The sequence below is a fragment of the Astatotilapia calliptera genome, chromosome 22 (genome assembly GCF_964374335.1).
Source record: "Astatotilapia calliptera chromosome 22, fAstCal68.1, whole genome shotgun sequence".
Lineage (NCBI taxonomy): Eukaryota > Metazoa > Chordata > Actinopteri > Cichliformes > Cichlidae > Astatotilapia > Astatotilapia calliptera.
This window is the reverse complement of record NC_137442.1, coordinates 16,131,118-16,155,108: the sequence shown is the minus strand read 5'-3', so window position 1 is coordinate 16,155,108 and position 23,991 is coordinate 16,131,118. Positions and strand designations below refer to the sequence as shown.

The following is a 23,991-nucleotide window of genomic DNA, read 5'->3' as shown; positions in this document are numbered from 1 at the left end:
ACTGACTCTCTAAGGATCTGACATAAAACTGCAAAAAGAAGAAAGCAATGGGGAAAAAAGTGAAAAAGATGGGGGGGGGGGGCAGCCTTCACCAAGTGAGTTTATCAGCTTGGCACCTGCTACTGGAACATTCTTGATGAACCAAAGGTTGTCTTCATTAAGCACATTAATATTCATGACGCATGGTAATTTTGACACAGAAAAGGTCTTGGTAACCTTTTCGCGTGTGAAGAAATTTTTTTACTTCTCAAGGAAATTACAGTCCGGCAATGACTTAATTAACGCTCGCTTTCTTGGCCACGGTTTGAGGGCCTGTCAGTTTGGTGCAGCGCTGGCTGTCAGGCATGCCGAGGGCTCGGGGAGAGAAGGATTGAAGGAGAGGAAAAGACAGGGAAGGAGAAGAGAGAGGAGAAAAAGAGCAGACAGATGAAGTCAACATGCACTCATCTTGCCCACAGAACATGGTAATAGGTTTGCTTGTTGCCTTCAGATTTACTTTTTCCCCTCTCTTTATCTTGCCTATCCTGACTTTTGGACTTGCTGATATACGACAACCAGGACTTGACCAAAATAGATGAGACAAAAAAAGAAACACATACAAACGTGTGAACTATTTGAAACTGAGATTAAACAATCCGAAAACAGTAGTGCTGCCATTTGTAAATGAGATTAATCTATCACTCTTGATTTTTCCTTTAATTAAAACCAGCCGTGCAAGACTCGTGCGCCTCTTTGCTGTTATGACTGACACGACAATCAAACTATAGAACTGCCTAATGGCTGACAATTTTACAGCCATATTAATGCTCATTTTCTCTTTTTCTTTCCCACCCACCAATCCACCAACGCAGCGACACACACACACCTTACAAAGTACACAAACTACTTTCCAATATAGTGAATCATTGCATGTCCTGCTCTAACATCGGGGCAGTAAAAAATGTGAACATAAGGTAGCATTTCCTTTATCATGTCCCATAAAAATAGCAATTTGCCCAAGCCCTTGTAGCACAATATGGAAGGCGGTGTGTTTGGCTGATAATGTTGAGATGACAGATCGTTCCATACAGGGAGGTTTCTCTGCTGTCTGCCTGCCCTGCGCAATAAATCGCATGGCGGGACCAAAAGAGGGAGAGCGAGGGAGAGCGCATTTGGAAATGAAAGAAGAGCGCGGGAGGGGTGTGGAGGGTGGCGACAATGAGAGGCGATGAGCTGGGTCAGGGATGTTGTGGAGGGTAAACAGCAACAGTACAGAGACATTCTTTAAAAATTAAATGTTTGTGGGATTTTCCTCCTCCTTTCCCGTTATCTATCGCCAGCAACGTCATCGTCTGACCTTCCCGGCGCTGACTAACTAAAGACACTGATGTTCATTACTGGTTCATTGACCAGCAATTGAGATTGGAATGAAAAAATAAATAATTAAATCACACAAGCAAGCTTTACATGCATATTTTATAAGATCCACAGTCAAACACAGTAACAGCTTATCACATGCGTTGTTTAGATGACAATGAATCATCTCAACGATGAATTTATTGTCACTCTGCACATACTTCATGCATCACTTAATATATTAATCTATTTCAAATAAATGCCCAGGGCTCCTGTGTGCATTTGTGGATGTGACAGTTTGTTGAATATGTAAATGCTGTTGAGTCAGATCCTGGGACTGATAAAGTAGCTCTGTCAATGTGTGTGTGAGTTACACTTTTTTTTGCTCAAGATATGTGGATGTGTGTGTCTCTTCTGCTGTACTTTGTTGCTTTGATCATGCTCACTCAGCTCATTGCTCACAGCAGACGTTGCCTTAAGGTGTGTGTGCTTGTGTAAACAACTGTGTCCTAACTACGTCCTCTCCCCCCTTCCAAGTTCAGTTTATTTGTGGCAGCGCTAAAAAGTACATCTCCCTACCTAACCTGCTGCGGTCTCTACAAGACTGACACAGTGTTCATGTATATCATTTGATTTGTGCACATAGATTCAAAAGAATACAAACGTATTAAAAAAATGTATTCTGATGGATGTCATTTTTGCAGACTCTAATCAGTCAAACTGCCCATTCAACAGACCTTAATTAAAATAAATGAATTTAATTCATGTTGTTATAGCTTCTTTTTCTGCTGCTTCAGTTTCCACTCAAACCGGATCAATCGAGGCCCAGGTTGACAATGACATGTTAGTCATTGTCAACCTGGGCCCCTATTGGTCTGGTATGGACATCTCTTTGTTGATAATATTATATTTGGCAAAGAACACAGGATTCCCTTCCTGACGCAACCATTCATTCGGATCTTGGCTATGGCTGGTATGGGAAACAAGCAGTTAGCAGTAGCGGGTCCATTCCACTGCAGGGCAACCTGAACGTGGCAAATAAAGCTGATGACTGACTGATGACTTTATAGTCAGTTTACTTATTTATAGATATTAAATATATTTTAGCCAATTTTTGTTGTCTATGTTAAGTCTTCAGAAAACACTAAAGGTGCAGGATGGACAGCTAAGCAATGAGTTGAAACCGAGTACATTTCTGTCAGTGAGTCACGGGGGAACCACATATTCTGGTGGCAATACTGTCATTTGTTGCCTTCAAATTGCCAGTTGATAAATTGTTATTATCCAAATTATAGCTCTTTAGACATGACCATTAAGAATTGCATACAAAAAACAAACAAACAAAGCGATCCTTTATCTCATTGATATGAACTGTGTAAATCTTGTGGCATTAATATTTTGCCGCCAGGGAACAGCGATCTCATTTTCACTGCTCAGCACTAGCGTGAGCTGTTTGCATCACTTTTAATGGTTTAAGATTGGACTCAATGCTTTAACCTAGCAGCAACCTCTGGGGCAAAAAGTTAAGCCAGCAAAAATGCTCCATGCTAGAGTTTCAACTTGAAACTCACATTAAAAGCAAACCACTTCACACATATTCACATTTTGAATTTAACAGCAACAAAATGTTTCTTTGTCTCTCTAGGGATAAGTCCACACCCCTCCCTCTCAGAACTGGTATATGTGTAGATGTATTATGACTCATATATTTGGGTAATGTTCAGGCCTGATATGCTGAACCAAGGAGTTGTAGCTGATAGCTGTCTGCTAGGCCCCGCCTCCTGAAATTCAAGCAACTAAAATGAATCTCTCGACTGTGCTTGCTGGTTCCTTTTGGAGTCTTTTAATTGAATTATCTGACAAATAATGTGATTTGTTGTGTGGTACAGACAACCCAAGAAGTTTGTGCTTCAGTTTTTGTGAAAGAAATTCAAGTATTATTAGTCTGATAGCACAGGTAGTTACTAAGTAGCGGACTTAGCAACGATCTGTGGTTGTTTGCTATATGACAGGCGTGGGGTGAATGGTCAACATTTTAAACCACTAGACCATTTAGAATCACTAAAAACATTCATTTATTTTCCTTTTTGGAAACTAGCAACCTGTGTGTAGTAACATCCTCAAAGATGACATGATGTAAAGTGCTCTAAGAAAAATTAGCCATCCATTGCTAGCTTATGTTGGTGTGCCGGATTTTGCAAAAAATTACTTGCAGGTAATTGAGGTAAAGCATCAGCCTCAACCGTGCACTCGAACATACAACATCAACTGCTACGGCTGTTCCTAAACAGAATGGTCTGCAGACATTTGCTGTTTGTGGGACGGATACAGTACATTAGTTTAAGGGTTACTAGCCTATGAAGACAAATAACACAGAACAACAAGTGCAGTATCTGCCTTTGTGCCTTTTTCAAATGTGATACTCAACCTTTCATCTGTCCTGCATGCTGTCTTCCTCCTTCTTCATCCCTCCTTCCCTCTCTCTCCGCCTTGTATCTGTCTGCCATTAGGCAGATAGTTGCCGGTCTCATCTGTATCATGTCTCCGACCGTCCCCATAGGAGTACCACACAGTTGCTTGCTTAAGGATTCAGGAGCCACAGCCCCGTCCCACTCACCGATCCCATGGATCAAACTGACACTTGGTCAGCATCAGCACATTATGAACTATGGCCACCTGCCACCGCAGACACATTGTTCCCTCTGTAGTAATGTGAAGAATATAGAGGGGACTGGTGAACTCGGCCTGCTGACAGCTTATTCTCTCTCTTATCTCCTCTGCGGTGTGTGTCTGTGAAAAGTGGACGGTAGGACTGCATTGAAATGTGAGGGTGTGGATCATCCTGTAGGCATGAGTTACCTTTCTTGCATACTGACATTTAGCCAGAATTCAAATGTTTAAACTGGGGCGTAAGTGAGTTTTACTTGCGCTGCCTTTCAAAAAAACAAAGCAGATGATCTCTTAACATCATAGCTGGTCATTTTTAACAAAATCCAGGGTATTTAGATCTCTTCTGCAGAAACTAGGGCTTAAATTTGCACGGTTGACCCAGGTCAACAAAACACATAAAGCAAAGAAACTGAAGGTACAGATTTCTACTTCAGGTTCTTTGGATTTTGATCATAATGATGTTACACTGACACAGATCCAATGCTTTTCTTGTATTTATTATCTTTTTTTTTTTTTTTTTTTTAAAGGCACACATAGTCGCCCAGCAAAACAAACGTATTCCTGCTTCTGCTGAAAATTAAAAAGGTTTCAGTGTACCAAACTCTCCATGGCTCCCTGTTAGGTATGTCTCACCCTTCTTCAGACTCCAGATCCCATTGACACCCTTCATGTATGACCAGGTGGCACCCATCCACTGAATAATGAAAAAGGTGATTAAAGTGACTGATGTCTGGCCATCCATTCTCCCAAGTCTCCTCTTTAATGCAGCCATTACGCCCTTGTGTCCAAACTTAGCTCATCAAATGGCCTCATTTATGGTGAACTGACAGTGTGCAGTATATTGAACCAAGACTGAGGAGCACTTGGCATCATCTACACATGGTTTTACTTTACACTTTAGAATTAATCTGACAGTGACACTGCGAACATGCAGTCAGATGCTGGAGAATTACAAGGATCATATATTTTTGTGTAACACCTGAACTTAGACTTAATTTTTTAAATCACAGATACTGCATATACTCTCCTAGCATGTTGTTATCTGTTGCTGGTATTCATATTTGGCATCTTCTGACTTTTCCACTTCTTGCCATGAAGGTGTTAAAAATAACTAGATTTAGCATTTAATTTATTATGCCTATAACCTGTGCTAATGATAACAATAAGCACAGAAAACAGTTTCCATGGTTTATGTGCCAAGTGTACTGTTTAGTTCCCACTGAGGGTGATTTGAGGTTTTTTGCTCCTGATCTGCTCTGGTTTTCTCGTGCAGCACTCTCACTACTCTCTGCACGATTCTTGGGATGAATCCTGTTTTGAGTGATGGATCATCAGGTTGTGATCAGATGAAACCTTCACATATTGCCTGTTTGATGTTCAGACTCCCTCATTAGAGGGGAACAAACTGCTGCAGTGCCTGATCAAAATGTGCCTGTTTGGAATGGGCCAAATGAAGCTTGCAGCTGTGTGAAAGTCGCTAAAATAGACCAAATAAAATGATGGCCCAAACGCAGCCGGGTCTAGACTTAAAATGCCATCAGACCTGTGTAAATTTTGTCTTGAGTTATGGCCACAAACAGCTGCTTTACGAAGTCTTTAACCCCTATATTCTAATCACTTCATTTCTGAGTGCAAGTAAACAAAAAAGTCCAGTACTAAATAGTACTGTGCAAAAATCTAGTCACCCCAGATTTCTTTATATTGTGCTTCCAAGGAGTTGGAAGCCTGGCTGGGTGAGTGGTGTGGACACCTGATTTTATGAACATGATAACTGGAGAACTCTTGATGTGAAGCTCTATGAAAAGGGCTGCACATAAGTGGTCTGCAGGAGCGCATTCGCTGTCAAAATAAAAGACGCGCACCAGATAAGAAGTTGCAACGCGTGTTTGCATACATAAGATTTTCAGGAGGACAGACATTTGTTTAGAACTCTTAAAGATGTCGAAGAAGCAAGCTCCTTTAAGCAGTTACTTAGGTGTTCCTCCACCTCCAAAGAATTGTCAGAGGAGTCCAAACCGCAAAAGAAGCGCGTATTCTCGGAAAAGTGGTTGCAGGAGGTGAGCTGGCTTCAAACAAATGATGAACGCACAGAGATGTGGTGCAGAATATGCCATGAAAATCCCACTCTAGCGGACAAAACCAGTGCCTTTTATATGTATGCAAACGCGCGTTGCAACTTCTTATCTGGTGCGCGTCTTTTATTTTGACAGCGAATGCGCACCTGCGGACCACTTATGTGCACCCCTGTCTATAAACATCTTGTGACTTTAATAACTTAAGAAGGAAGTAGGGATTTTCAAATTTATCCCCTAGGTACATCTAGATGCTGAGGTGTAGCAATGGCAGCAATCGGTCCAGAGAAAGGAGTCCAGAGAACGCTTGAGCAAAAGTTCTCCAAGCTTTCTGAAGGTCTTAAAAAATGTTTTTCTTTGGATTTTTTTAGTCCTATTCTTATACCTGACCATTTACAAAGAATTTATTCATTTTTGTTATACCACAGACATTATTCAAGCAAAAAAAAAAAAAACAGAACTCATCGGATGAACCAGTGTTGTGTCTACAGATAAAAGACAATTCAGCAGATAACCAATTTTAAATGACATCTTTAGCTACTTTATTTCCTGCTTGTAGATGCACTTGTCTGTTTAAGGCTTTGTCACATGTTAATAGTGAACATCTCAATTATCCATTTACACATTGCTTTCTCTATTAAGTATTCTGTACTAGTTCGAATATTTAATTTCATTCATTAATTTAGTTTTCTTCCTGCAGAGTCACTCAAGCCATGAGACGACCAGCAGTGTGATTGTAAGATTATATTATGTAATTTAATTATTTATCTAAAACTTTAACTGCTCTCAGTTTACTGCAGCTTTCTGTGTCAACAAGAGCTGAATATCATTGTTTTGGAGTGGATGGGTTTATGGGATAGATTTCAGATGTTACTTCAAAGCGGGGTTCCTTATGTTCTTTTGCAGGAATCTATTGTTTGTGTCCTCCTTGATTGCTTAGAGCTTCCTCTGTTTTCTCAACTTTTAGTATTTGCTTGGATCCCCTTTGTGTAGACTTGTGCACACCTGCCCTCACTTTCTCTTTTATCTCTCTTAAAAAAAAAAAAGTATTCTGTTGTGAAGTAAGGCACCTTTTTCTTCTTTTGGTGTGGATATTTCTTTTAACCGCATTGCCCAAGATTTGACTAAACTTGACGTCAGAGATCCCAGAAACATCCAGCTGGGTTTCTGGGATGGGATGTACATGCACGTCACCATTGCTGCTCAAAGGCTAGACAGCAGACTGCAGTTTGGGCCCAGTGTCTTCTGTCACCTCTTCTTTTTTTAATTCCATTAAGTTTTCTTTTTCATTTTTTTCACTATTCTGTGTTGTGAAGTAAGGCATTGGTGTAGATTTCTTTTTACCTTATACCCAAAGTTATAACAACAATCGAGCAGCTTGGGAAGGGGGACGTTGCCAGATCTGTTGGTGTCGTGGTGTGGCACAGGCTTTGGCTCTTGCCAAATTAATTTATCAAACTTATATGCACAAATGGCCTACATGCATTAATCATGACCATTATCAACATTACATTTAATGGTGACGTCCTCTGCATTTAATTATACCATGTTGTGTGCGTTTCCACTGTTTCCTTTAAGAATATCAGATTGCAGCATTAAATCTAGCTACAGTTTAACTTAACACGTGCTTAAATAAAGTGTGTCCTTGGAGTTGGTAGCTTAATAAACAAAAAAAGGAAGAAATTGTTTGTTCACAGGTCAATGTATAGTACTTCACACAGACGTCTAACATTTGGGCATTTACTGATTCATTACAGCAGCAGGATACAGTTAAAGTTTAGACTCAGACTACGTGCACACTAGTGCGTTTTTATTTGAAAATGCATCGCTTTCTCTCCGTTTTGGCCTCCCACCCACACTGAGACGGAGTTTTCGCTGAAGGAAAACGCAGCGTTTTGGAAACGCTCTCGAAAGCGCCTACATTTCAAAACGGTGCTTTCGCGTCGCAGTGTGGACAGCGAAAACGGAGACTTTCTAAAACGATGATACGTGTTAGTCATATGATGCAGTCATGTGACCAATTAAAATAAGATAGCAGAGGGCATGATACAGCAGTTGTTTTGTTTGCTTTGAATTTTGACAGCCATATTAAAGATTAATATCAGTACATGCTCCAGATAGCTTTCCTTCAAATTCTTTAACTCTCACTCGCTTTTGCAACTTTGTACTTTTGTGTTACTCGCAACAACAACTCCACCTCATTGTTAGTCCATTTATAAAACTCGGTCCTTTTCCTCAACATTTTGCCGCAACGTTTCAAAGAGCCGGAAAGTAAATAAGCGGCAAACAGAAATGAGGCAGATCAAATCTTCTTGCGTTTCACACATTCACAGGACTGGAACGTAAGCGTTTCGGCTGTTTCAATGTGGACGCGCAACTCTGTGAAAACGACTGAAAACGTTAGTGTGGACAATTTTGCAAAGAGGAGTGGGCCAAATATCACAAAAGCTTGATTGCACCTCTTATTGCCAAAGGTAGCACAACCAGTTTGGTTTAAGGACAATTACTTTTTCACACAGGGCCAGGCAGGTTTGGATAGACTGACTGAATGAAAAACTGAATTTTGTACATGCTCGGGTTATCTTTGTCTAATTATAATATTAGTGTGAAGATCTGAAACACGTGAATGTGACAAATATCCAAAAGATATAAAATCAGTAAGACAGCTATTACTTTAGTCTTGTGCATGTAATTTCTCACACATCGTGCCTACTTACGTTTCTCAGTGCTATACTGTATGAATGCATTTTAACTTCCCATTTGCTCTTGTTGGAAACATAACTCACAAATATGTTTTTTACTTAAAAGATTTTTTACTAAACAGCAGCCAGTAGTGTCTTTTTAGGAATTATTTTTAGTGGCTAACGTTGCACTTTAGTAAATATTTTTATAGCAACAGAACGGTGTATAAGGAATTAGCTTAAAATATGCTCTAGAACCAATGTGCTTTGTAATCTGTGTGGCTCATTTGTTCATTTTTAACAGTTCTCGGTCAGTATAAATACACTACACAGGCTTTGGTCTTTTCATGGGATTTTATGTCAACAAGAAAAATGCTCGCTACCACACAGTAGTATTACTGTCATCTGGCATGTCAGTCCTGTCTGTCAAAAGTAGTGCCTAAGTGGAAGGGGGACCCAAACGTGTCACTAACACTCGGGCATTACAGACAGCTAAATGCGCTAATGGCCTAGCTAATGCAGTGGTATTCACCAGTGGGTTGACCACGTACACACTTCATGCATATACACAAGGAGACCATATGCATGAAGTGATCCCTCACTCACTCTCACCCCTTCTGTCATTCAGTCACAGCGCAGGTACACGGATATTCACTCAGACATTAACACTCAAAAAGGAAAACGGTCAAAAGCACCCACATAGGGCATGTCCTCTCAGCAATTCTGTCACTCACAAAAAGCAGTATAAGGTGGGACATTAAGAGGTGAGTGAGTCTGCAGCATTTTGTCAAATAGTTATTCGGGCTTCTTCTTTAGTCGTCTTTTATGTTCTGAAAGATTTAAAGGAGAGAGAGAGGAGCTGCCCACTTACAGTATGTGAAGCTGGAGCTGTGTACCTGCTGTTTACACGCTTACTCAGATCTCACTTTGATTTGGAAACTGATTTTCAGAAAACCTGAAAGAAAAAATCAAAAGACTAATGAGGAAACAAATGATTGGGACTGTAGTTACTGAAGTATTGTTTACAATGAACTTTTCTAAATGTGTGACAGATCATTTTAGCGTCGTGTTAAAGATTAAGGTTTAAGTTTACATACAGCTTTTTTCCCCTCCCAACAAAAATAATTCAGGAACCAGAGTGATCCTAAAGCAGATGGTCTGAAATCTGTCTTTTAGTCCTGCTGCCACTGTAATGTTAGTGAACTTCAACTAGTTCAGTGGAGGAATTAATATACACAAAATCTCCCAGACTCTTCTGTGTAACTCTTTGGACACAGAAGAGTAAGGTCAAATCGTACCCTGTTGTTATGGCAGTGCAACAGCACAACTGACTGAACAGGTTTCCTGGTTTGGCTATTACATTGGAGATAACTGGTTTTTGGTGGACAGAGGTGGGGCACGTGTTATATAGCCACTATCTTTGGTGTTGCAGAATTCAAATGATGAATCTTTCCCTTACAATGTCTCTGACCCTTATCTGTTCTCTGCTTCCCCATAGGAAGCTCGTTACTGAGAGACTCGGTATTCCCTGTCATGCTTGTTAGCCCTACATTACGAGTGAAAGGAGCAGGGACAGGAAGCCTCTGCTATAACTGATACATATACCCGTGAATAAACACACACTCAAAATCACATTCAAAGCTAAGATTTATAACTTGCCCAAAATTAGGGGAAGCCTGCCACACATGCAGACGACTCAGTCGTAAGTTCTGCCATTTAACAGTTACCTGTCGCTGCTGCTGCTCTAAATACAGCTCGCTCTCGGTCAGCTTGCCTGGTTAAGTGAAGATGAAGAGAACTTCCCTGCCAGGTACTGCAGATCAAGACTTGACATCTATGTATTTGTAACAAGGTTCTACCTACATCATCTCTCTGTGGGACACTGTACACTCTCGTAGAAAGACGGTAACACTGATGCAAGGCTTTGAAAGCAGCAATTAGCACTCTTGGTGGTCCGCACTGTTTTTCTTTTTTCCCTTCTTACCTTACCCATTCTCTTCTTTAACTTCCCCTGGGAATTGCTGTTAAGGGATACAATTAATTTTTTGACACAAATATGAAAGTGTTAATTCACCTGTGATAATTAGAGCTATTCTTACCGCATGTTGATGAATGTAAAAATGCAGTGTTTATTTATTAATTAATTTCCGCCCCGCCGTCAGAATGAGAGCTCTCATAATTGTGTGATCTTGACTTAAGAAGGAAGTCTCAAAGGAAATAGATTATAGACCTGCCCAGCAGTAATGAAACATTGTCAAAAAAATGCTCAGAAAAGTTACAGCATCTTCACTTTGATGTTCCTTTTTTAATATCTGTCTGAAGAGCGTTTGATGGTAAGGCTTGTCTTGACGTATCGTGGCTCTCATGAATTCTGTGGAGCACAGCGGTGAGGTGTATGACTAACAGCTATAACATCTTTAGTTTTCTCCTCGAGAACATGTTACGGTATCAGTATGTTACCATTACCTCGTTAGGCGAGGTAGTCGTAAAATTACACATGCTTTCACGGTGTGCAAAGTGCATAAGACTTGCAAAAGAATGCTAATTACATTAATCAAATTAATCACATCACAAAGTATTTCTACTTTTATTCTCAAATCAAGGTCCAGGCAGCCTGTGGTGCAGTGACTCTTAAGGGTCAACAGAACAGAAATGAATCCTAAAACTGCATTAAGTGCAAATACACTCCGCTGATATTCTGTTAGACACACCTTGCTAGTCAGACACCATTTAACCTTCAGAACTGCTTTAATGTTATGTGGCACAGATTCAACAGGGTGCTGAAAACAATGTCATGATGGCATAATGCAGTTGCTGCAGATTTGCTGGAAGCAATCATCAGAAGATGGGTACACTGTGGTCATAAGAGGATGGACACAGTCAGCAACTATGCTCAGGTAGACTTTAGCATTGCTTCCTGTTACGCGAGTAAATTTATGGAATAACAACAGTAATGTTTTGAAGTTAAATGGAACTTTCATCATGTTCAAATGTTAATTAAGAAGTTTATTGATATTTCACTTATTTGAAATTAAAGTAATTATGAAATACTATGTTCTGTTGTATTGTCAATTTGTGGTTGGCGAAAAATATATTATTAGTATGAGAGGTAGGGGTGTATAAGCTGCCTACACCCTTTCTGCCTGAAATAAATCAACTGAATGTCGCAGTAGAAATCTTGACGCATCACACCAGGTAAGATTTGTCTGTTGTCCAACTTTGGTGAGTTGTAGCCTCAGTTTCCTGTTCATAGCTGACAGCTGAGTGGCACCCAGTGTGGTCCTCTGCTGCTGTAGGCCTTCTGGTTAGACGTGTTGGGCATTCAGAGATGCTCTTCTGCATATTTTCGTTGTAATAAGTGGTTTTTTTGACTTACTGTTGTCTTCCTATAAGCTTGAAGCAGTCTGGGTATTCTCCTCTTACCCTTCGACATTAACGAGGCATTTTTACTCACAGAACTGCAGGTCACTCACATTTTCTCTTTTCTCACTACTCTCTGATGGTTGTAGAGCAGCGGTCTCCAACCTTTTTTGCGCCACGGACCAGTTTATGCCCGACAATATTTTCACGGACCGGCCTTTAATGTGTCGTGGATAAATACAACAAAATAAAACTAGTACCGGTACCGAAAAAAAGAAGATTTATTCATAACACACGTGAAAAGACCCAGGAAAACCGAGTTAACGATCAAAACGATAACAAAATAACACTGAAAACCGATAAAACCCCTGAAAACCATACATTTCACACCTGAGCCTCAATTCTCGTGGCCCGGTACCAAACGACTCACGGACCGGTACTGGTCCGAGGCCCGGGGTTGGCTTTGTAGCTGGTTAACTGGTGAGAAGGACAAAACATTCAGTCCACATCAGTGAGCGACACTGAGCCTTAACCTGCTGAATCAGTGTTGGGATTATGAGGTGGCTCCTGGAAATGTTTCTCCCTCACAAGGTTTGGTGTTCTGTTGCTATGTTTAGATTATTTTATTGGAAAAAAAAATCATCATAAGTTGTCACTTGTGGTCACTCATGACCCGAATCTTCAACGGCAACGTGGCAAAAGTGTTTTATTTTGGTTTTCTCTCTTCATCAAATCAGTTTACTGTGGCAGCAATTTCCTTTGGTATTGCTTCTGGATTTTATTACTGATCCTCCTTCAAAATGTCGTTTTTTCTACACAGTTGATAGCTGTTAAGTTGATGCATCAAGTGTTCAACCAAAATAGCTCATCCTACAGCATCAGATGATTAAGTCAGCATCACTAATTAAGATTTTGTAAGCAAAACAGCACAAAATCACTCACTTTACAGTTTGATTCACATGAGCTTCAAGTTGAAAGTAGTTTGCAAACGCAGAAAAGATTTTGACTGAAGGAAAATCACAGATGTAGCTTAAAACCTTAATGATGGCTGAAATTCCACGTCGCCTTCTCAGTTTCAGGGTCACGAGATTTCCATTCGGCTGCGACTTTTGGGGACACGTCGACAGATGAGCTGTTTTAGTAGCATCCCTGCTTTTTCTGCTAAGAGAAATGGCAGTGAATGTAATGCCTGCATGACCTCACAAACTGAGCTAATCAATGTGTTGACCTAGCCCAGCTATGAGCAGGAACATCACAGTCTGGCTACTACCAGACCATAAGATTGCAGATCCAAGGGGTTAATCTATGCTTTGAGGGAGGAGTGGAAATCCATATAATTACTGGATTGTATGCTATAGCTAAAGCATGTCACACTGTGCTACTTTATTTATCCAAGTAAAAAAAAAAAAAAGAAATCTCACCGAGATTAAAAGTCTCTCCTTCAAGAGAGACCTGACTAACTGGATAAAGGATACTTTATCTGGCTGGCTGCTGGATAAAGAAAATGAATCTCCTCAACATATCAGCCCACATCGCTGTATCCCACTTGATATACGGTCATATTCACACGAAAAGAACACGCCATTTTTTTTTCTTGATCACATAATTTGGGCCTACAATTTGGGCCTACAAAAGGCTGGGAGAAAAACATACGCGGTAACTTATCACCCTCAACAAAGGGTGATCTTAAGCATTTTTGGCTCAGTCAGTCAAGACAATCACTGTCCAGCCGGGCCCGTCCCGCTCCATCTTGCCTGGCAGACACATAAAGGCAGCCATCTTAAATCACGTCTCACGGCGCACATCTAATGACTACTGAGCCCCTGCATATTTCAACATTAATTCATTAGAGGCGGGGATTGGGGGGGAGGGAGGGAGGAGGGGGTGGAATCAGCAGCAGCAGGGAGAATCCTCGGCGCACTCTGATTAAGGCCGTTATGTTTTATAGAAGCCATTTTTCAATGCCTCCTCTGACAGCACTTGAGGTTATTAAATTGTGGGCTTCAACGAAGGAGTGAGAGAGGGAAGGAGTAAGTGGGAAGGAGAAGGAGGAGAGCGAGAGAGATCATGGGAGGAAGAAAAGGGGGAAAGACAGATGGAGGCTGGAGAGAGAGAGAAAGAACGATTAACAATAGCACGGAGACAGGTTGCCAGGTCTCCTTTGGCTGCTGATAAAGTGAACTTCTCGTGATTTGTTTGTGTGTTACCTGTGGTTTCTGGGGTTATCTATATCTCATAGCGACTAGATTACCGAGTGTGTGTTGTACTGTACATAGAACGTGGCTATTTTCTCTCTGTCAGATGTGATACAGGGATTGGATGAAGATAAGCTACATATGGAGGAAGCTGTTATGTCCACTGAATGACCTTGAAACAGTTCTCAGTGGAGTCTATGATAGGTTTACATACTTTAGTGTTTTTTGCTTGGAGTCAATAATGTAGATGTACATACACTCACCTTATCAGTTATATTTAGCAGGTGCTGGGTTGGACTCTGCCTTCAGAAGTGCTTTGATTCTTCGTGGCATAGATTCGACAAGGTACCTGAAATATTCCTCAGAGATTTTGGTCCATGTTGACATGATAGCATCACCCAGTTGATACAGATTCCTTGGATGAAAATCCATGATATGAATCCCCGGTTTCACCACATCGCAAAGGTGCGCCATCGGATTGAGATCTGGTAACCGTGGAGACCATTTGAGTGCAGGGAACTCATTGACATGTTCATGGAACCAGTTTGAGATAATTTGTGCCAATGATGTGTTATCCAGCCATCAGATGATCGGTATAAAAAAGCATGGTCATGGTCAGCAACAATATTCAACTAGGCCATGGCATTTAAACAATGCTTGGTTGTTTCAAAGAAGCCCAAAGAGTGCCATGAAAACACCCCCACATGTCACAAAAGCAGCAGCTCCATGCTTGCTCGTTCTTTACACCAAGTTCTGACGCTACCATCTGAAAGTCACAGCGGAAACAGACTCATTGAACCAGGCGATATTTTTCAAATCTTCTGTTGTCCAATTTCGGTGAACCCGTGCAAATTGTTTCCAATTCTTGGCAGATGTGAGTCTGCTGCTGAAGCCCATATGGATCGAAGTGCTGTACATTCATAGACGCTTTTCTGGATACTGTGGTAACAGGTAGTTATTTGAGATACTGTTGTCTTCCTATCAGCTGAAAGCAGCCAGACCATTCTCCTCTGACCTCAAACAAAGAATTTCCACCCAGACCATTCTCAATCATGCCATGTTCAAAGTAGAGTACTTATTTCCTTATTCTAAGCAGGTTGCCTTGACCGTGTTTACATACCTAAATGCATTGAGGTGCTGCCATGTGATTGGCTAAGTAGATATCTGTGTTAACAAACAGCTGAAGGACAGTGATATACATGACAGTGGGTACACCATTTCTGGAGAAGAACAATCTAAGGAGCTAGTCATTTGTTTTACACGTCACATTTTAACTAACAGAATTTGTTCCGCCGCCAAAAGTTTAAGATAATCAAGGAAGGCTGTAGGTGAAAATACTGCTGTGGGAAAACTGACAAACAAATGGTGCTTTTATTTAATTACCCCAAAAAACACCGTAGCAAAACAAAGAAACAATGGAGCAATAGAATATTATCTCTGTTAGATTTCTACATTCAAGCTAGCAAAGACTTTTTTTGTGCGACCTCTTCTTCCCACACGCCCTCCCCTTGCTCAAATTAATAGGCAGTTGCAGTTCCTCATCAGCCAGTATCTCCTTCAGTTTTTCCAAATAGCTGCTCAGTGCCAGGGTTGTCAAGAAATTGAGTCATCACATCCTGGCAGCTGCTGCTTTCCTCTCGCACACTCGCTTATACAAAGGACATGTATGAATGTATTACATAAGCACTGATATAAAACAAGATGTACAGGGACATAAAGTACGCCATTTTTATAGTATGATAAACAAATAGTCCTTTCTGGATGTTAGCAGTTTATTTTTAGTGATAATGGAACAGTGTTGTAGAAACACAGACCCAGAGACAAAGCACGTCATTAGACACAAAGTCTAATGAAGACATAGGCATCTGCTCAGAAGAGCCCACAAAGTTCCCCCTGAAAATTAAACGAGTAGCTTATGACTTACTCTATCATTTATGCCCTTCAAACGTTGAAAGTTAAGGTAAATTTGATGTGAATTCTCGATTAAAATGTCTCTAAATCCTCTTCAAACTACCTCCACACATCAATGCAATGGCATTTATTTGTGCTCTGCTCACTCTTAACTTACCAGACAATAATAATCCTTTTTCTCCCTTTTTCTTGTAAAAAAAAAAAAAAAGTATTGGACAGTTGAGAAAGATTATTGTTCATATATTAAAAGAAAAATCCCCCAATTCAATTCACTCAGTCTTTGTGCACATAGTGTTCGGTGAGTACAGAAGCACAAACAGCAAGTGTGCTTGTTTAAATCTTTATTGTCCCTGTGCGCATTATTGTACAACTCTGGGACTGTGCAGTAAAAAGACAGTCTTATCTGCGGTACTCTATGCAGTCACTCTCATAAGTAGAGGCGTATAAACGCTTACAATGACACACATACGCACAGCGGCACCATGTTACAGTACTATGTCCTTATCCCTGCTTTATCCCTGTCATCTGTGACAGTTAAACAATGTATCTGCTTGGGGCCCACCAGCAAGGATATAAATGGTTTCATTCCCAAAACACAGGGCTGTGAATTGTAAAGGGAGCAAATGGTCCAATATGATCTCGAAATGAAAGTGCACTCACTCAGAAGCGTTTCATTACACCGCTAAAATCGAACTCAACAACTCCATCACTTCTAATTCTTAAAAAATAGTATCACTGTAAAATAAATGGGCTAGTGTTCCATTACTATAGCATTTAATCTGAAATCTTATTATGAAATCTGGCTAGAAAGCAGGGTGACACTTAAAGTTGGTCTTTTTTTGATTTCGATCCCTGTAAATGAGGACAGTGTAGTAAGAGAGATGGATATGAGTTTAGTGAGAAGGCTGAAGAGGATGAGGACAGTCAGGAAGGTAGGAAGTGTTATATGGTGCAATTAGAGGGAAGACGATTAAAGACGCGGCGTGAAGAAGCGGACAGAGATTATATTCAGATTTCTGCCTTCTCATAAAATAGATGCATTGCGAGCCGATTTTATAAAATTAAAAAAACAGTGAAAATAAACACAGACAGAGCTGTATACTGTACATCAGCGTCCAGTAAAGCGCAAAAGATTAAAAACTCATCAAAAACAGTGGGCTGGAAAGTGAGGAGGCTGAGGGAAGAATGAATGAGACCACCTAATGAGATTGAATGTTTGTACAGCTGGGAGGCAGAGAGGATAGCGAGAGTAGAAGAGAGGGGGGGAAATAAAAGGCAATACAGAGTGTCAGGGAAAGAAAAAGGCTCTTACAGGCTAAATGACGCCTGATTCCCTGGATATTTGGGCTCCCTCTGGGGAACATATAGTTGTTGCCTGGCACTGACAATTTGAGAGGCTTCAGAAGGAAACAAAAAAAGACACTGAATAAGGTAGATGAACATACAGGCTTTTCTCAGTGGTGCAGACTGAGTGACAGCCCTAAAAACCATCATTTAAACACAATCCCATAAAATCACCATTTTCAGTTTGCAGGCTGCTGATGCAGAAAGCAAACTGTTGCAGTCCTGAAATATATTAAATTCGCAAATATTCACATGGAAAAAAAAAAAGTTTCTCAACACAGAGAAATATCGGTCCAACTCAAAAACCAACGCCGGGCACCCAAAAGCAGCAGAACAGGCAAAAATTGTTGGACAGGACCAATTTGAACACATGTAAGCTTTTAATAAACGACAATGCCAGATTTTCAACGGAGATAGCCAAAATTTATAAAGGACAGAATTTCAAATCTATCTTCAGTTTGGTGTTTGCCAGAAAGCCTGGTTGGAAATCTGCCTGTCACAATCCTGCTGGAATTGTCATCTGAAGTAAGAAAACAAATAAAAAAACCAATATGTACTACCTACTGTGCAGATTTTACTTTAGATTTCAGCAAATAAAAAGATGGAACGTGAAACTGGAGCTCTTTTTTTCTTCTTCTTTTTTTTTTTTTGTTTTTTTCACAAAAGCCACAAACATCTAACATCTTCAAGTGATGTATTTCCAAGACACATTGGTGGCGATGAGGATCAAAAGAAAGAGTCGAACCGAGTGACATACACGTGCGGCATAATAAAAATTCATTGAATCTACTCCACAGGCCGAAATGGATGGTGGCAGCGAGGCCATATTGCATCTGTGCAGATGGGGTCAGGGGTCATGTAAAGTTGTTTGAGAAGGCACTGCGCTTTCATGCATCATGTAGCAGATAAAGATTTTGGGGGCTGAGAGCTGGAGGGTGGGGCCGGCTCACTGCAAACAACAGCAAACACTCTGCTTCCCTGAATTCACTACCAGCCTGTGTTTATGCTCAGGTTTCCAAACAGTAATTTGAGAGTTTGATAGATTTCATTTTTTAAAATAGGAATTTTTGTTATTTTATCACAATTGTGAGAATCTCATATGCAGCATTAATCCGCCTGCTTGTGAAAAGAGCTTTAGCAAACAAGGCGGAACCCCAAATCTTCAGCATTAGGATTGCAGTCAAATCATGTTCTATAATTTAATCAGCCTTTTTTAAAATGATATGATATAATATTATATTTTATTTTAGCCATGGTAGCACTATAGCTCTATTTAAATTCAGTGTTTGCCTTGCAGTCACTTGGCTATCCTGGACCAAACTGAAATATCTATTTAAAGTGCTTCATATGAAAGTAGTGTATGGACTTACTTTCCCAGGTAAGTACCCAGGACCAAGACTTGTTGAGGTCCTGGGTATCATTCACCTGTCTCTCCTCTCATGGATGGACTCCAGCTTCACTGTTTACTTCAGCTCTGTAGTCTCTGTGAGCTCAGCAGTGGTACACAACCCAGCTGTCCGTGTGCAGGTTCTGGTTGTAGGTGATGCAAGGGGATCCTCCAGCTGTAGCCTGAGAGGGGGAAGCTGAGTTCTATCCACGGGAAGAACCTGAGATAAGATGGAGAAACGAGTTAGCCACTGGTTTTAGCTAGTGGATCAGTCGTTCTTCACAAGTACAAAAAAAAATAACAACTGTATTTCTATTTGATGGTTTCCCTGGGCATTCACGGTGCCCAAGGAATGAACCCCATTCGGTACATTTATGTTCCCCAAATTAATCACATTTTCACTTTGGTTTTTTGTACATATTGTCAAAATTAAGTACTTTCCCTCCAGTCTCTTAAGCCTTGACAGTAACAAAGATATATACAGTAAAATAAATACTATAACTGCTGAATAAAAAGCATATTGCTGTTCCAGACAAACCTCCACTGATGCTTTGATGCAAGGTTTCTGAAAGGCTTGAATATAGAAATACAAAAAATGGTAGCAGTTTATATGTTGACCAATTAAAGGACACAAATAATGTTTAATTAAAATATAACTTACATATACCAGTAATATATCAATATATATTTATATTTTGACTGAAGCTGTTCAGGGTAACTGCGAAAGAAAAACTATGCCACTGCTTTTTACTATTTTGAGAATGAAGCCAACTGCATTTACGCAGGAAAGGAGTGAGACAGAGAACCACTGGCATCTCAAGCTGCAAAGCCATTCGTTTGACTTCCTCACTTTTTTATTCAAATGGCCCTGACCTATTTGTTGTTTGATGCCAGCCCTTATTTCATATGATCAACCAACAAGCCGAGAGCGATTGTTCCAGCACAAATGGCATGGACTTGACATGGGCCCAAAAGCGTTCATATACCTCTCTGGCCTGAGGCCACAGTTTGTCATAACACAGGGAATTATGTATTATGCCTGCGCCTGGTGATGACATCACAATAGCAGGATGAAATATAAGCTCTGATATGGCCAGCTGATTGTGGAGAGCTGCGAGGGCTTTCATTAAAAACAGCATATCGCTCATAAAAAGATTAGAGCTGGACAGCTGTTTCCTGATAGTATGAGACTTCTGTAGTGGCTTCATCATAAGCAGGCACACCTGAAAAATATAAAATGCTCCAACGCTGTACGCACTATGTTGTTCTGCTGTGCAAACAAACAACAGCATAGACTAAGTAAGACGGAACATTTTTGAAATATCAATTATACTTTTAAGAAACATTTACCAGCACTGTCATGCTTGAAAATTACTGTATTAAATACAGAGTTCTGTCATTTAATAAGGATGTAAAATATAATCAGTGGCGAATGCAAACTACATTTATGTAAGTACTGAATGCCAAATTTATGTTCTATATGCATTTAGTCTTATATATCTAGGGGCCAATATTAAACCTTTTATTGTTTAATATTGTTTTGACAAGACTTAGAATACAAAAAAGACTATCATATGCATTTCACTGAATATAAATATGATAATTATGTCATGTTATGAAAAAATTAAAGTTTCTCATTCCATAATGGCTAAACATTATAGTTCATATCTATATGAAATACTGAAAAGGGCTTAAGTTGACACATATTAGTTAAACTTTGGTATCATCGCTGTAATTTAAATGTATCCACTTGGTCAATTATATCATAATTAAGCTGGCCGTGTGATGGACAGTGGTCTGTCTACAGTGTGCCCGCCTCTCACACTGTGACAGCTGGTCATCGACACATCCACCCAGCACCCAGAGGTGGGTAAGTGGTTGGCTCTTATATACTTAGAATGTTTCCTTAAAGCGACTCAAAACACACATAAATAAAAATATTGATGCTGCCCTATGTTGCAAGGTTGCCCACCACTGCTTTTAATAGACAGAGTGTTTAGCAATAACCCATTTTTATGTTTTGTGTTCTGAGTGCCAGCTAATATTAATGAATATTGATCACTATAGATCTCTGAAGCATTATTTGAGGATTAATCATCCTGTTATCAAAGTCAGACAGGCTGTTTATGCATGAATAGATCAGTGGTACCAAATTTGATAGTGAAAATTATTATAAGGGATTTTTGGGGGGGCTAGAATTCCTGAGCTAAGATAAAGGTCAAATTTGACCCAGAATATTTCCCACTATTATTTATATTTAGCCAGAAGCTAAATATGAAAAGAAAAGAGAAGAAAAGAGACAGACGAATGTTTGTCCCATACTTGCTTTTAACGTGGTTCTCTTTTTGCCACTGCTTAATTCTGTACAACCTCCACGGTGAGCTGTACATAATAGAACAAATATGTTATGTGGCAATGCAGCAGACAAACAAGAGGAAAACAGCGAACGCTGATTGTTTAAGAATAAGGGAGGTGTACAGGTGCCATTTCTAATTTGGTGGGAGAAGTCGTAGGAGGACGGCCTTGAGGAGCACAAAGCAGCTGGAATCAGCCTCATAAACTCACACTACATCAAAGGCTTTTCTGCTTGCTTCATCAAAGGTGTCTTCGTTGCTTGGCTCTCACTGTCTGCGAGCACACTGAGTGTGTCACTCTTGGTATGAGTTTCAGGAAATCTTGGCATGAAAGAAAAATTTACTCTTGCATCTTAGAAAAATGATATTCCTCTAACACAACAATGTTTACATAAGGAAATGAAAAATGAAAGAAGGCAGTCACATACTCATCCACGCTCCTGTGTTTTATTTTTCTTATGGATAAAGAAGAAATATCTCTGACTTTGTCAGGGGGAATGCAGTGGAATATGACATTTAAACATGAACGTGAGCAGTCAGTTCAGTCTCTGACAAGTGTGTTAGACATGAATGTAAATCACCTTCACATACGTTTTCCTTGTGCATGCAATAACAGGGTAACAAAAAGTACGCAGTGCGATAACAGCATCGCAGACACCACCTCAGATGAGCGCCGGTGGAGGTAAAGTACATTCTTTTACATTCTGGAGACAAAAATAAATCAGCTGGTTTCATCACAATGATCAAAACACTGTCCAGTTTAAAGTATGTCACAGTCAGCCAGCATTTTGAGTGGCTAAAGCACAACAGACATCTCAGCCAAATATATTACCGGTATATGCAAGCTTTGTTTCACAATTTCCCCACTCTGGATAATGTCAGAACAATCAGCCATTGTCTGAAATTAGCCTTTGTAACATACTGCAAACCATAGGGAGTAGTCTGGTTCAGTCATACTGCTGAAAATAATCAGTTTTGTGTAGATATGGGCAGAGCATGCAAGAGGCAGGACATCTATTTCAGTTAATTCTAACCAACATGCTAGAATTGATCAACTTGTAAATATGCTGTACTGTATGTACGATTTTTCAGAGTGAGCTCTATCTCGTGATAATTTCTTATCCCAAGTGTGTACACAACAAAACTACTGCACAATGAAGGTGTTAATAGATGCATAAACTTCCTGTTTTTAGGTAAACATTGACTATTAACACTTCAATCAGCGTTTGTAACCTTTTTGTCCTAGCAGGTTTGGGCATCAAACAACCACAATTACAAAGATAAACTGAGAAAATGCGTCGGAAGAGAAGAATAAATTGCCTGTGCAGATAGTAGGAGACTGACCAAAACTGAGAACAATGATAAGGCATACAAAGTCAGAAGCCAGAGATGTGGCCATTACAGGTGTGCTCATCAGTGAGGGTAGCACATGTCGAATAGAGAAAAGAAAGTTCCCTCTGGAAGACAATGGCTTTGGACAGGCACACAATAGCTTCATTAGAGGGTTCACATTATCAGGTCATGGGAGATAAAGGGGAAATATCAGAGCAGACACATTCGAATGATGCCCGCCGCCAAAGCCTGCCAACTTGGCGCGTGTGAGCCTCAGCTGTGACGAAGGCTGATTTTTTTGTTTGTAATTTGATGCTCCTGAAGTTGGCAGTGATGGGGAAATGGTCAAATGAGTAGAGTGTGAAGGGGGAAAAAGGGGAGCGGATTAATGGTTACTCTATGGCGTTGTTACATTCCATCGTAATACCATCCTCCTTCATTGTCCTTTTATCAACTTCCTCTCACAGCCCTGATGGAAGGTTACAGGTTGTAAACAGCATAGCTGAAAACAGACCAGTTTGCGAAGGGGACAAAAGTTGCATTAACAAAACCAATTCCCCAGAACAAACAACCTTTTTTTATGTAATTTAGGGGAAATTTTATCTCTCTGATGAGTCCAAGTGCCATTTTTTACCCATAAGCGACAAAAAAGACAAACAGCGAAGGATTACCAGCTGTCAGTGCCTTCGAAAATAATTAGACCAGGTGGAAACCCGCAAACATCACCATTAGCAGCCAACGTGAACCTTTTCTGTATTTGCACTAACCGCTAGCTATCGATCCCACAGATCAATCACTGCTGCTGGTGACCAGGCTCTTTGTCAGACTTGTTCACCAGTATCAAGGGAGCTGTCATACAACGCTTACAATCAATTAACAAAATAAGCCTCTTGACCCCCAGGAAGCGCTCCGCGAGCAGTGTGAAGGAAAGCAATCTGACCCCTGCGGAGGAGGTGAGAGAGGAAACATCTCCAAAGATTGTCGCTTTTATTTTGTAGAAACCTGCGAGGGAGTAAAAAGAGTGGAAACGTGAAAGAGTGTGAAAAGATTTCCTGGCTCGGCTGCAAAAGAGTAGGTACGCAAAGCATGTCACCTCAAAATATATCGCCGTTATCTCTTACAGATCACTTCTCAAGGGAAAGATTTTACTACCTCGTAAACAATTTGCAGCAACTATACTTTGTCTTCTATTAGTATGATATGTTAAGTGCAACCTATGGGCATCATGACCAATGATGGACAACTCTCAGCCAGATTTTGTGCATTAGTAGCTCAGCAATGCTACCACTTTAGCCCTTTCAGCACTTACTAATCAAAGGACAAAAAGACACTTTAGTAGTGAAATTCTTA

The 23,991-nt window shown here is 40.3% G+C and overlaps 1 protein-coding gene across 1 annotated transcript in view; it reads right to left on the bottom strand.

The window, feature by feature from the left end:
* LOC113014246 (teashirt homolog 1-like) overlaps window positions 1-23,991 on the bottom strand; it is a 143,721-nt gene that overhangs the window by 59,986 nt on the left and 59,744 nt on the right. The window contains exon 2 of the mRNA XM_026155648.2: window positions 18,939-19,175. The gene's annotated coding sequence lies outside the window, so the exon portion shown is untranslated. The remainder of the gene's footprint in view (window positions 1-18,938; window positions 19,176-23,991) is intronic.